The sequence below is a fragment of the Macaca fascicularis genome, chromosome 17, assembly GCF_037993035.2.
Source record: "Macaca fascicularis isolate 582-1 chromosome 17, T2T-MFA8v1.1".
In the NCBI taxonomy this organism is placed as follows: Eukaryota; Metazoa; Chordata; class Mammalia; order Primates; family Cercopithecidae; genus Macaca; species Macaca fascicularis.
In genome coordinates, this window is record NC_088391.1 from 71072511 (window position 1) to 71084529 (window position 12019).

The 12019-nt window shown below is 39.1% G+C and overlaps 1 long non-coding RNA gene across 1 annotated transcript; it reads left to right on the top strand.

Moving 5' to 3' along the window:
• Positions 1-9130: 9130 nt before the first annotated feature.
• LOC141408942 (uncharacterized) lies at positions 9131-11695 on the top strand. Its single transcript, XR_012426689.1, has 2 exons — positions 9131-10658; positions 10919-11695. It is a non-coding gene; the product is annotated as an uncharacterized lncRNA (long non-coding RNA).
• Positions 11696-12019: the final 324 nt, after the last annotated feature.

Genomic DNA, 12019 nt, shown 5'->3' on the forward strand with positions numbered 1-12019 from the left:
CGTGTGAAGAGACCACCAAACACGCTTTGTGTGAGCAACATGGCTGTTTATTTCACCTGGGTGCAGGCGGGCTGAGTCCGAAAAGAGAGTCAGCCAATGACGCATTTTATACTTCACATTTTTAAAGCTTCCCTCTTTTGGAGATGGAGGTGGGAGAAGCAATAAATTCCTCTGAGACTATGATAAAAATGCATCCTCCCAGAATAATTCAACAAGGCACATATTTACAACTGGCATACACCTTTAGGGAGGTTAAACTCTAAGGTGGATCTCCCCTTACACCTCCTCCCTCCCTCCCATGCCCAAGGACATCACGTTAAACTTCTGATCTGAAAGTCTCAGATTTGAGGGCAATAGGACCTGAAGCCATTCTTTTCCTTACTTTTTTTGATAACATACCTGACAAGGCATGCTACAAGTTTCAAGAGACAACAGCTCAAAACAGAGCCTGGTACTATTCAGGACTCTGAACCATAATGATTCTTGTGTGTCTTTAAAAGCTTTGTTAAGAGCTTCAAAGAAAAAACAACAACACATTTGAGAGACCACCTTGGCAAATTACTTGGTCTTTCTTATTCTTTTTTAACAGCTTTATTGGGATATAACTCATATACGATACCATTTACCTAAAGTGTACAATAGCACAATTCACTGCTATTCACAGAGTTATGCAACCATCACCACAGTTAATTTTAGAAAATTTTCATCACCCCAAAAAGAAACCCAGTCCCATTAGTAATCCATTCCTTATCCCCACCCTCCTCCAGCTCTAGGCAACCACTAGTCTACTTCTTGTCTGTATGGATTTGCCTCCTCCAAATGACAGCACATCTGGAATCCGCCCATTGTGTTAACTCTTCTGTAAGACTGTTTCCCCAAATGCAGTTACCATAAAACTACTGGCTTGAGTAAAACAATTGGGTGTGAGTGAAGCATTGTATTAGGCATACAGAAGTTTCAAAGGTGAGCTTTCTACATAGTTATGAGAATTATTCTAAAAAGAAGCAGTAACTACCACAAAAGCCATATACAATGATATGACATTTCAAAGTATCCCACCCAGTCTTGCTCTTTATAGCTGGCTGACTTCATCCCCAACTCTAAAAGCCAGGGCTCACTGGGAATTATCCCAGGCATCGTTTCTCGTTTATGATCAACATTCCATTCACTGGAATCCCAAATAATTTCTGACTTCCGCCTGATCCCTGGAGCTTTTTAGTATGTTTATAGTCTCACAATATTGTTTCAGATCTTGTAGCAGAGATGGATAGTTGCCTCTCCAAATATATGTTCTCCTCATCTACCTTAGTAAGAGAATCCCAATTTTTAACTAAGCACATAGCTACCTTATAGCTTCCTTTGCAACTGTATGTAACTCTATGACAAAGTTCTGCCCAATTATATGAGGGCAGAAATGTTGTATACAACTTCAGAGACATGATCCTAAGGGGTAGAGGCATGCCTTTTTTTAATCTTCTTCCTCCTTCCTTCTGGCTTACAGACAGTGCCAAACAGCCATCTTCAATCATCTATTGAAAGTCACACATCGATAGAGACAAACAGTCATCTTCAACCATCTAATGGAAGTCACACATTGAGTTTGACTGAGCAAAACATAGATCGAGTGTAGGTTTCTAGAATTACCTTAGGTGTCTAGACTATCTGCCTCTAGACTTTTTACAAGAAGGAGAAATCAACTTTTAAGGTACTATTATTTGGGGGCTTTCTGTTAGTCACAGAGGAACCTAATTCTAGCTGGGAATCCTTTACCGTTTCTCAGGCCCTGACCCTTTTGTGTCTTCCACTATTGGCATATTCACCTTGTAGAATTTTCTCTACAGAGTAATTGTACTATCCAGCTACTGGTATGCTAAAACCCTGGAAAGATCTCTGAGTCATGTACCCTCAACATTTTTTATCTCATATTCTTAAAAAAAGAAATCCTTGGACACTAAGAAAGGAAAATTAGATTAACTAATGAGAGCCAATAAAGTCTTCATGGAAAAAAAAATACTTCAAGATAGTGGATGAAAACTAACTAATAAAGCTGGAAGCAGAGATCTTTCCAACCATAGGGAGCAAAGTGCTTGGAGACTACAAGCCCTCATATGTGTTTGGGAAAAAACAATCATCTAATTTCTCTATGTAATTTCCCTATTCAGTAAATAGAAATTTGGCTGGAAACATTGATTGAGCCCCTATTCTTGAGAGCCTTTATGAGGCTTGTACCTCTCTGCCTGGATTATTATCAAACTATCTGAAGACTTTCCAGTCATCTCAATCTTCTCCTCCAAATAGCAACTGTGACCTTCCTAAAATGTCAATCTGACCGTATCTCTCCCTATTGAACTTCCCTCAATGACTTCCCCTTGCTCTTAAGTTAAAGTCACAATTATCAACATAGCCTCCAAGGTCTATAGCACCTGGCCTCTGCCCACATTTCAGCTGAGCTCCCCCTCACCACCTCTTGGCCATGTCATTTTCTTTTTGTTCCTTCATCATGTAAAATTTCTTCTCAGCTGGGTGTCTTTCCTTATGCTGCTCCCCTTACTAAATCTTCTCTCACTGCTATAATTTCCTGAGTTTCAATGAACCAGCATTCAAGTCTAGGTTTTAAACATGACTTCCTAGTCCTCCTAGACCAGATGGGGCCAGGTTCAGCCCGGTATATGCTCTCAGAGAAACCTTATACTTATCCATTATCTCTTGTATCACAATCGTAAGTTATTTTTGTAATTATCTCTTAAATGTCTATTTTCCCTACTGAGCCGTGACACCAGTAATTATGTCTGTCTTTCTCTTGATTGTATTTCTAGAACCTAAAATAGTTCCTGGACCAGATTAAATTCTGAAAAATATTTGTGAATAAATGAAGGGCAGAAATATGATCGGAACTGTTCTCTCTCTAGATCTATCTATCTATCCTGCCATAATCCTTGGTTATATGGTTTGGCTGTTTCCCCACTCAAATCTCAGCTTGAATTGTAATCCCCATGTGTCAGGATAGGGGCCTGATGGGAGGTGATTGAATCATGAGGGCAGATTTCTTTCTTGCTCATCATGATAGTGAGTGAGTTCTCACAAGATCTAGGTGTTTGAAAGTGTCTGGCACTTCCCCTTGACTCTCTCTCCTGGTCCACCATGGTAAGACATGCCTACTTCCCCTTTGCCTTCTGCCATGATTGTAAGTTTCCTGAGGCCTCTCAATCATACCTCCCATTAAGCCTACAGAACTGTGAGTCAATTAAACCTCTTTTCTTCAAAAATTACCTAGTCTTAGGTAGTTTTTTATAGCAGTGTAAAAACAGACTAATTCACATGGGGACTAGAGACAGCTCATTCCCTAAATTAAAAAAGAAGTACCTAAATAAGCTACACTAAAATTATCTGAAACTATCTATTTATGCTTCTATTTCCATCATGGGATAGTGAGTTTCTCAAGGGCAAGAGCATGTGTATTTAACTGTCTGGTACATAGTCATCATTTACTGCAATATACAAAGCAACTTATGTCTTGAGAAAGTATGTTGGCCCTTTATCCACATCTATTTGACCTCTCAGCTCTCTGTCCCTGGTCCTCTCCACCAGTGACAGTACTCAGGCCTATGGACTTGAAGACCACCTAAAGACTGATGATTTACCAGACTGGAACTCTAATTTCAATGCTTAGCACCTATAGTAGCATCTCAAATGTAAGAGAACTAGTAGTTCTGTCTTTTCCTCTGTCCCTCAAAAGCTGTTTGTTCCATGTGTCCTTCGTTTCAGAAAATGGCATCACCATTTTCTAAGTTCTTGCTATAGCTTGAATATTTGTGCCTCCCCACAAATTTATATATTGAAGCCCTTATTCCCGATGGATGCTGTTTGTATGCAGAACTTTTGGAGGTAATTAGGTCATGGGGGTAGAGCCCTCATGAATGAGATTAATGTCCTTGTAAGAAGGGACACAAGAGATGATTTCTCTATCCACCATGTGAGCATACAGCAAGAAGGCAGTCATATGTAAACCAGAAAGGGAGTCCTCTCCAGGAAATGAATTGACTGGCACCTTGATCGTGGCCTTCTCAGCCTCCAGACTGTGAGGAATAATTTCTGTTGTTTACGCCCTGCAGTCTATTATACTTGTTATGGCAGCTGATGAAGCTAATGCCAAGATAAAATCCTGGTTATTTACCTTGCTATTATGCCTCATGTCTAAATCATAAGCAGGATCTTCAGTCCTACTTAAGCAGCATACCAGAATCCATTGAACGGATTTCATCTTTACTGTCATTGTCCTCATCACAGCCCCATCATCCTCCATTCCTCCAGTGGCAGCCACACTGGTTTCTCTGCCCTCTCTAGTGACCCTTCTACCTAAATCCACAGAGAAAACAGGGCAATCTTCTAAAATTACAAATTAGATCATATCATAGATTAGAACACTTTAATTGTTCTCAATGGACTTTGGGAAAAAATAAAAAACAAAAAAACAAAAAACACCCAAACATCGGCACAGTGTTTCAGAGTGTATGACACGGCCTATGACATTCTAGAAGATCTGACCTCCTCACTAGTCTCTGGTCTCATCTGGGATGCTTTCCCATCACCTGTTTTGTTCCAGCCACATTGGTCATTGTTCTTTCCTTCAAATACACTATTATCTAATTTACTTATTTTCTACTTTTGTTGTTGCTTTTTTTCTTTTTCTGAAACAGGAGCTCACTCTGTCACCCAGGCTGGAGTGCAGTGGTGCAATTGTAGCTCACTGCTTGAACTTGAACTTCGGAGCTCAGGCAATCCTCCCACCTCAGTCTCCTGAGCAGCCGGGGCTACCGGCAAACTCCGCCATGCCTGGTTTATCTTTTTTACTTTGAGTATAGATGAGGTCTTGCTATATAGCCCAGGTTGGTGTTTTCTAGATTTTTGTTGTTGTTTGTTTGTTTTTTGAGATGGAGTCTCGCTCTGTCATCCAGGCTGGAGTGCAGCAGCATGATCTAGGCTCACTGCAACCTCCACCTCCTGGGTTCAAGCGATTCTCCTGCGTCAGCCTCTTGAGTAGCTGGGATTACAGGTACACGCCACCATGCCCAGCTAATTTTTGTATTTTTAGTGGAGATGGGGTTTCACCATATTGGTCAGGCTGGTCTCAAACTCCTGACCTTGTGATCCACCCACCTCAGCCTCCCAAAGTGCTGGGATTACAGGTGTGAGCCACCGTAATTTTTTACTACACCCCCTCTAGTTTTTTACTACGTCCCCTCACTAGACCATTAGCTTCTTGAGGCAATGGATCTGTTTTTCATTTCACTATCCTTTCTCCAGCACTTAGACCAGGACCTGGACTGTAAGAGGCCCTTAGCAGACATTTGTTGAATGAATTAATTACTAGAAAATGAGAGCTTGTGAAAGTAGGCTGAATCGAATGAGAAAGGTAATGACAGTAGGAGAAATAATAGCACACCCTTGGAAAAGAAATTCGTGAGGCAAGAAATCACACAACAAAAGGTAAAACTTAAAGATATTCTGGATGTTAGGTTTTAATAAGTTTGGATCATGCAACCCTTTACAAATGTTATGACATTGATCAGCCTATATTTTTCAGAGTGTTCCTTGGATACTCTGAATCTCAATCCAGATCCTCTCAGCAAGGGTCATGGATGCCAGAATAACAATGTCTAGAAGGTGATCAGTGACAGCTTTACCCTCTGGGGGAACACTTCATTCTGAAGTTTAGCTTCCATTTTACATTGCCACTTTTTTGACATGTCAACCATTATCTCAAATTCTCCCTTTAGACAGACAGAAATGAGAGTACCTGGCTGGTGCTGTATTAACCTTGAGAAATTTTAGATTAGGTAAGGTTGTGTAGGATAAAATATGAAACAAAAAAATTACCTTAAGAATTTGTTTCCCACAGTGGAGTTCCTCCAGATACAGCCAACTTTGCTAGGTTTTACTTAATTATAATTAAAATATCATTATTAAAATTTCTCAGGAATTACACTGTGCTCATAGCTTCCAGAAAGAAGTAAATTATTGTCAAACTGTGTGGATACAGATCCATGGGTTGAATATAGTTTTTCCATTGGATTAGTCTAAAAGGTAAAAGAAAATGCATGTCTTTAGAGCATTTCCTCTTGTGCGCATCAAATATACAGTGTGTTGAAGGCCTGGGAGGCCACCCAACCTCCTACCTGTTGGATTACACTAGGATAGTGTCACATTTTACTAACGCTCCCTAGAATATCTTATTTTAGAAACATATTCCGCCTCATTTTATCTGAGTTTGCTCAAGAAACTGAAATCGTCGTGTCCTGAGCTCAATGCCGTGTGCAAGGTCTCTGGTTAGCACACAGAAAACTCTAAGGAATCGTAATTCAGTGATTCTTGCCATCTGCAAGCCTGTGGAATTCAAGTGCCCACAGGAAGGAATGGAGAGGTTTTTCCAGCCTGACCGTATCACCTGTCTCACCACAAGAACCTTCTGTTTTGGCTGTCGTCCCTCTGTCAGACTCAGGCTGTTCTTTATGGTCAAGTGTGAGTTTAATGTGTCTGCTTTACATTCTGTTGGTGAAGTGTTTCTCTCAGTTCCAGGCTCCTTTCCTTCCATCCAATGGCTTGACTGCTTTGTATTCATGTTTGTTTTTTAAGGGGAGGTAGGATGGGTGGATGTTAGGGACCGTAAAACAACTCTAGAAGTTTAAATTCACAAAGTAGTGAAATTAATAATAATAAGGAGAAAGAGAGGCACTGTTAGTGCAGAGAAAATCCAGCAAGTAGGATTGGTGGTGTAAGGATGTGGTAGATGATTAAATAACTATGTGAGTGTGGAGTAGGCAGTAACAGTAACCATTTTTTTATTTTTATTTTTTGGTGAATTAAGCAGAAGTTTTAATGACTATCCCTTTTTCATATTTGTGAGGTGTGGGATGCTATAAGCTATAGTACTGTGGCACAGGGCTTAGTGGGGAGGAACACAGTTTTAAAATTTCTCTTAGAACTCAGCCCACTGGAATTATGAAAGCAGCCTCAGTAAGTAAGATAGACTTGCATGCGTCTAGTTACTGAGGTGTAGGAAAAGGAATGACTCTAGTTACTGGAAACTAGTATTTGCATTGGACAACATTATTATTTGAATTGGATGGTGGAGGCAAAGGTACATCTTAACTTTATCAAACACGTTACAGATGCAATTCGTAATTCCTCCACTTAAGGCCATTATGCTTGTGGATACAGGATGACAGTTAATACTTTTAAAACACATTTTTAAAAATTACCTTTAAGCTCCTCAAGTATTCTAAGGATATTCTTAAGCTCCTTAAGAATTCCACCAATAATTTGTTTGCAGGTCAAAGACTGACACCTGCTATATCCTATTGTTGATTATTTTACAAAAGTAATTTAGTTATAGAGGCTGCTATAAAAGCCTGCCTCACTAATTTTGTGTGCCTAAAAGAATCAGAGAAACAGGCTTGGAAAAATATTTTCCCTCCCCAGGGAGTAAAACAGGTTGGGCTGTGCCCATCTAACAAAGTAGCTTGCATTTTAAGGTTACATTTACTGGGATGAAAAAAAAAATATTTTAGTTCAGGTAATTTCTGAAGATAACTCAGTTCACGGTAAATGAAATATCTTCCTCAGAATAAGAGGAGCTCAGCGTTTAAGGGGCTTGCTTTTCTAAGTTCTCCTTCCCTTCCATTTTTATCAGTTGGATTGAGAGTGGGTGGTTCTCACTGATCACCACCAGGGATAGCTCAGAGCGCTGAGCCTTTGCAGCTTAGTAACTTGCAGGAAGCGCTTCCCTGTTCACTCACAGGCCCATCACGCTTCATTCTCCCTAGGGAGGGTGCACTCGAGGTTTGAGCGCGGGGGTGGAAATTGAGGCGTTTCCGTTCTATTTTGGTTTCTCCTACTGACTGGCTGCTCAGCTGTTCATGAGTCATCCTAACCTCAAAATCTGTCATTAAAACAGAAATAATGATACCTATTTTCTGTGCCTTACATGAATTGCATGAAGACATTATTCATATTTCTGAAATACATGTGAGAATTAGTCAAGGTTAGCTGTAAGAAAAAGTACAATGGAATTGTTTTTAATCCATGATAGCTATGCTTTTATCATTTAGATTTTGAGAATTCTCTATACTGAAAAATGAAGAATGAGAAGAGATCCCAATAAGGATTACATTTGACGAAACACTTATTTGATGAACTGGATTAAGATATATACAGTTTTTTAAAATATATGGCATAAGAATTTATTTATTCAAATGTTCACTTAATAACATTTTACGGAGCATCCTGGCACTGACTTCGACACTGGAATTACCACTATGACACAGAACCTCTACTAAAGGAGACCACTAGAAACAAGACTGCATGATTCGAGGTGACTGCATATGCAAATCTGGTGATATTTAAGAGATGGGCATTTTAATATCATCTATACTAGTGGTTCTTAAAGCAGAGATTAGGAACTTCAGAGAGAAAGAATTCAGGTTCATAGGAAGAAAAAAATCTACAATTACCGTAAATATGTTTTTCTACAGCTTATTTTATATTACTTAGTGGTTCTTTTTCTAAGCTTGTAAGTTTAATGTTTATATTTTACTCATTCATATTTAGAAATAAAAACATTAAAAGACATGCATTTGTCTCTGGATACCATTTTGTCCATATTCTATATATTGCTTTTCCTGTTTAGTGCTGTCAGTATTGTATAATAAATACTCTATAATTGTAACTTTTATTAGGTGATCCTATTAACATTTCTAAATGATAACATGCCTATGCTTTAGTTTTTGCTCTCAGCATCCAGCAAGCTTACATAAGCAGATTTGTTTGCAATAGCAGTTTCTTTTGTCTTTGTTGTGAAGTGCAAGTTCCTCATGTGAATTGTTATATACTTGACCTCTGGCTAGGAAGAGTGTTTTATGGCAGCCCCATTTAATTCTTCCTGGTCCAGCCATGCACAGGTTTCTACTGCACTAAGCATCTTCACCACACACTCCTGTAACCAGACTTCTGCCAAACTGAATAGTCTTTATAACAGGCCCCTACAAACAATAAAAGCAAGTTTCTTTATTTGGGTTTGGAGAATAAAAAAAGAAACGGAACCAACTACCCGCTCTTTATTATCTCATTCTAGGTCCAAGAGAAGATACCCTCATGAATTGGCATTCTCTCCTTGGGATAGATGGGAGAACTCTGTGTGTGATGTGATTGACCTCTCTTGGACTTGAGCTCAGTTATGTGGTTTCCTCTATTTCCTGTCCTGGGAAGAGATGAAAGAGTAGCCCTGAGCCACTGTGCAGCAGCATCCAGACACCATGGCTAGAATCCCAAATTCTTAGCCTCAGTCTATGAGCTGGGCTTAGATCTTTGATTATGTTGCCCTTTCCTCCCAAACAGGGCTGCCTCCTCAGTGGTTCCTGTCTCCCAGTCTTGTCACATGACATATGTGGTTCCTCTCTTAGTGCTTTATTTCCTCTACCAAACATCCATTCAGAAAGAATTATTATTGTCACACTGGTTTTAGCTCATTTAGGAGAAATAAAATTTAAAAAATATTTCTAAATAAATAAATTTATTCTTTTAGCTAGCTCATGCTGACCAATATATAAGATATTTTCTGATTCATCATATATTTTAAGCCAAAACACACTTGCCATCTGAACCCTAAACACATAAGTAGAACGTTTCCCTTTCTTTCGCTAAGGGACAAATTTCATAATATTTTGTGCAAAATGCACATACACAGGTGAGCATTTTCCTTCCCTTCTCACCTCCCAAAGTCAGGTAATGAAAAAACCTTAGAAACTTGTACAAGAATTTAATTGAAATTAGATCTTTAAAAAATTAGATAATTCTCAATTCTCTGCTTCTAATTCACCAGATTTTGCATGCTCCTTTGGGCATTCTCTCTTTCTCCTCACAGTTTCCTGGTTGCCATCACACAAAATGATCCTTGCTAAAGGTATCAGCATCAATCCCTAACCCCTCATTCTTCAACTATCCATTTAAATTCCATCAATAGGCTCATGCAAATTATAGATGTTGTGAATAATTCTTTTATTGGGAGAAATTGAAAGAACACTATTTTAACAGTTTAAAGTAATCAGCATCAAATTAACCTTGCTTAGTCTTGTTCTCAACTAGCAGCTAGTCTTCTGACCAGTCCCATGACCAAGTGCCCACATTTGTCACCAATAGCTGAATATCTGACATAGCCATCTTTGAGTATTTACCTGGAAAACCTACTCATCCTTTTCATTCTATTCCTTTGTCTTCATTCTCTCATCCATTCTCTTATGCTGTGGCATCCTACCCACTACATCTTCATTAGTTAAGTGGTTGTTTCTTTCTGTCTACCCAGACTTCCTGGTGCCAATTCATGTCCTGCCCACATTTTTGCTGCTTGCCTCCTGCTTCCCTTTCCTCCATAGTCATGTTTACACTGACTTTCTTCTGAGACATCATCTGTAACCTCTTTAAGAACCTTCCTTATGTTGATGACCTATCTAAGGGGCCATCTGTCACCCACATGGTACTATTTTAGCACTAGGAAAGGTGGAAACTGCTCAGAATATTTATCACATGTCTTTAACAGGATCCTAACTTTCATGTACGACTTCTGAAGATACATTATAAGAGAAATCCAAACTGCAGAACAAAGGGTAAGTCTGCAAAGATGCTCAGTGTCTTCATTTGTAACAGAAAAATAATTAGAATATGCCAGCCACAAAAGAGTATTTAATAAAGAATAATAAACCATCCGATATACCTTAATGCAACTATTAAAATTATGTTTCTAAAGAGAAAGCACTGTAATTATATGGAAATATCACTACAATATTATGGTAATTTTTTTTTTAAAAATATAAGATTTACTTTATAGAGCATAACTAAGTCTTGTTTGCCTGTCTGTTTAACTTAGTCATAGAAGCCAAGACTGGAAAGAATAGAAGCAAGATAAATGCGAGTAACTATCACGTCGAAAGCCTACTTTCACCTTTTCTTCATTTTCCTTCTATTTTTCTTCATTTTCTAAATGTCTCTAATGATTAGTATGGTAGACAACCTCTAACATGGCCTCTTGTTGTACTCACCTTGTGCAGTTCACACCTGGATAGTCTCTCCTCTTGTTGAGGGTGAGCTGTACTTGTTTCTAACCAATAGATTGTGGTCAAGATGATGGGATGTCACTTTCATAATTAGATTACAAAAGATTGTGACTTATATCTTACTAGCAGACTTTATCACCTTCTTGGCTTTCATGCTTTGATAAACAAGCTGCCATCTGGGAGAAGCCCACCTGGCAAGGAATTGAGGGCAGCCTCTGGTCAACAGCCAACAAGGAACAGGGGGCTTTATCCCAACAACCTGCAAGAAAATGAAGGCTGCCAAAACCACCTATTGAGCTTGGAAATGGCATCAATCAAGCCTTCCTCAGCCAAGCCTTCCGATGACACTGCAGACTTTGATTGAAGCCTTGTTAGAGAACATAAAGCAGAAGATCCAGTTAAGCTGTACTCAGATTCCTGACCCTTGGAAACTGTGAGACAATGAAAATGTGCTGTTTTCAACTACTAAATATTGGAGTTATTTGTTACAGAGCAATAACCAACTAGCATATGAAGGTATTGTTTTTATAACACAGTAGTAAACTTCTTTTAAAAAGGATATTCAAATAAAATGAATTTGAAATGGTAAATGACTTTGTCAACATTGTCTTAGTCCATTTTCACACTGCTATGAAGAAATACCTATGACTGGGCAATTTATAAAGGAAAGAGGTTTAATTGATGCACAGTTCCACACGGCTGGTGAGGCTTCAGGAAACTTGCAATCATAACAGAAGACAAAGGGGAAGCAAGGCACTTTCTTTGGGAGGCTGAGGTGGGTGGATCACGAAGTCAGGAGTTCGAGACCAGCCTGGCCAACCTAGTGAAACCCCGTCTCTACTAAAAATACAAAAACATTACGCTGGTGGACAGTACATCCCAGCTACCTGGGAGGCTGAGGCAAGGAGAATCAC